This window comes from Struthio camelus, chromosome 12 (genome assembly GCF_040807025.1).
Source record: "Struthio camelus isolate bStrCam1 chromosome 12, bStrCam1.hap1, whole genome shotgun sequence".
Lineage (NCBI taxonomy): Eukaryota > Metazoa > Chordata > Aves > Struthioniformes > Struthionidae > Struthio > Struthio camelus.
Window position 1 is genome coordinate 26,811,138 of NC_090953.1, and position 2,278 is coordinate 26,813,415.

Here is a 2,278-nt window from a genome sequence, read left to right on the forward strand (position 1 = left end):
GTTGTTGCCATTGCACTTGTCCTGAGGGAACAGAACCCAGTCTGGCCTGCTGTACAAACCTGCTGAAAGGCCCCTCTGTCCCACTGTCCAGGTCGCCCATAAAAAGCCTAAAGCTTTTTGGCATCTGGACTGATCCCTGAGGGAGGCCACTAGGAAGCAGTCGCCAGATGGCCCTTTTTCCCACTGAGTAAAGGCCTTTGAGCCCAACGGTCCACCCCATTTTCCCCTCACATTAGCGTCGTCAGGCTCCAGGCTGTAACTCACCGGTCTGGCTCGAAGGATGCTGTGAGAGACAAGGCCTTGACAAAGGCCTTGCTAGGCTCAAGGTGAACAGCGGTAGCAACAGCATTTGCAGCGGTAAAAGCTCTTCTTTATGTCCTTGATGTGCCCTGCCAGTTCCAACGCAGGCCAAGCTTTGCCTTTCCTACCACCATTGCGGTATGCCTGGACAGTGAGGCTCTATTTGTGCTTTCTCGCCTGTCCCTGTTTTCACCTCCTGTGCTAAGCAGTCATCCCTGACTCCCTCCACAAGCCCCCAGGGGTTACCTGAGTCCCAGCATGTTGCCCTCGTGGCAGAGGCTGGGGAGCTGGACGTCCCCATGAGGAAAGGGAGTCTGTGACCTGGAAACCTCCTTGGGCTGCTACAGAAGATTTTGTCCACTTCTCATCATGAGCGGGTTGTCTCTACCACAGCGTCACTTCCCGCTGCACTGAGGAGGAGGGGGACAAGGGCTCACAGGGCAGACATGCAGGAGGGTCAGAGGCCTTGAGCCAGCGATGGCTGGGAGAACAGGGCCCAGCCTGCATTTGCTACAGGGGCTCGCAGGGCCGGCCAGGAATATGGCAAAGCTACAGCAAAGCCAGGAACTGTGGAGCCTGTTTGGAGACTGTGGGACGGGGCCTGGTTGCCAAGGGCCCTGCCCTTGCCTGGGCTGTGCTTGCTCGCAGCTCCCAGCAGGGAAGCCGTGGCTTGCGTGCAGGCTGAGGTGGTAGAGCCTGTTGGTGAGGGCGAAGGAAGAGGTAGCTGGTGTGTGGGCCAGCTGTTTGTGGCTGTGGCTGCTGGCTGCCTGTCCCATGCACACGCCAGAGCGGGGAGCAGCCAGGAAGAGGAGGCAAAAAGCAAAAGCAAGAGGGACAAGGCTGGGCGTGCAGACGTGAGCATGGGGAGTCCAGCAGTGGTGTGCATGATGCAGGGGGTGTAGCTCAGTGGGAGAGCATTTGACTGCAGATCAAGAGGTCCCTGGTTCAACTCCAGGTGCCCCCTCCACTGCTGCTTTTCTTCCTGGAGCTTCTCCTGTGCCTTGGCGGCCTGCTTCCCCATCCCTCAGTGGGAAGGCTGTGGGGGACAAACAGCCCAGCATGGACCTGGCTCGGCTTCTCGTTCTCTGGGCTCTCGCCTCATGACACCCTTGGGGTTTCCCCTTTCCTTAAGGTGCTGCACCTCCCAGGGAGGGCAAGAGCAGCCCCTCTTCCTTCCCAGGGGCTGTGCTGCCACTGCTCTGTCGGGAGCTGGAGGGCATGAGCTGAGAGAAACCCACCGGGAAACCTCCTGCCCTTGTCTAGCACACAGGTCAGGGTCTGTGACACAAGAGGGAAGGTCTCCCAACGTCACCAGTTAACGCTGAGTCTGGCTTCCACCGGCTTTTTTCCCATAAAGTGGAGCTTAAAGGCTAAACAGGCTAAACGCACCCTTTGTCATCTCATCCTTTCGCACCTGGGAAAGGTGTGTTGTGCCTGCCAGGACTGCAGGAAGTTGGGGGGGGGGGAGGAGCGAGCAGAGCCGTAGAGGGAGGGTGGGTGTTTTGCTGTGTGACCGGGCTTGACATGCTGCTGTGCTGCTGTGCAGCTGCGCAGCTGGAGGGACCCTCCGTACCCGCAGGGCTGGTCTGGAGCGTGGCCTTTCCAGGCAGCCCAAAAGGAGATGGCACCCCGTAGTTGGCAGGATTCGAACCTGCGCGGGGAAACCCCAATGGATTTCTAGTCCATCGCCTTCACCACTCGGCCACAACTACCTGCCCCAAACTGCTCTGCAGCAGTGAGCGGGTGCCCTGTGCTGAGGCACCTGGCTCCCGGGGAGTTTGAGGGCCAGGCTGTGCTGGGGCATGTCCTTTCCACTCTGTGGACACCACGCAGTCAGGCACCAGAGGCCCCTGCAGCCAGTGCTGGAGAGGCCTTGAGAGACATGGTGCCAGGGCGATGGCTGCAGCTCCCAGTGCCTGGTTGTCAGGCTGGCCTCTGGGATATGCTGATGCTGGAGGATGGTTTCACTCTCCCTCCG

General features: G+C 59.5%; 2 non-coding genes across 2 annotated transcripts; one reads left to right on the forward strand and one right to left on the reverse strand.

Annotated features, from left to right (window-relative positions):
- Window positions 1-1,192: 1,192 nt before the first annotated feature.
- TRNAC-GCA (transfer RNA cysteine (anticodon GCA)) lies at window positions 1,193-1,264 on the forward strand. Its single transcript has one exon. It is a non-coding gene; the product is annotated as a tRNA-Cys (tRNA).
- A 666-nt stretch (window positions 1,265-1,930) lies between these two features.
- TRNAS-AGA (transfer RNA serine (anticodon AGA)) lies at window positions 1,931-2,012 on the reverse strand. Its single transcript has one exon. It is a non-coding gene; the product is annotated as a tRNA-Ser (tRNA).
- Window positions 2,013-2,278: the final 266 nt, after the last annotated feature.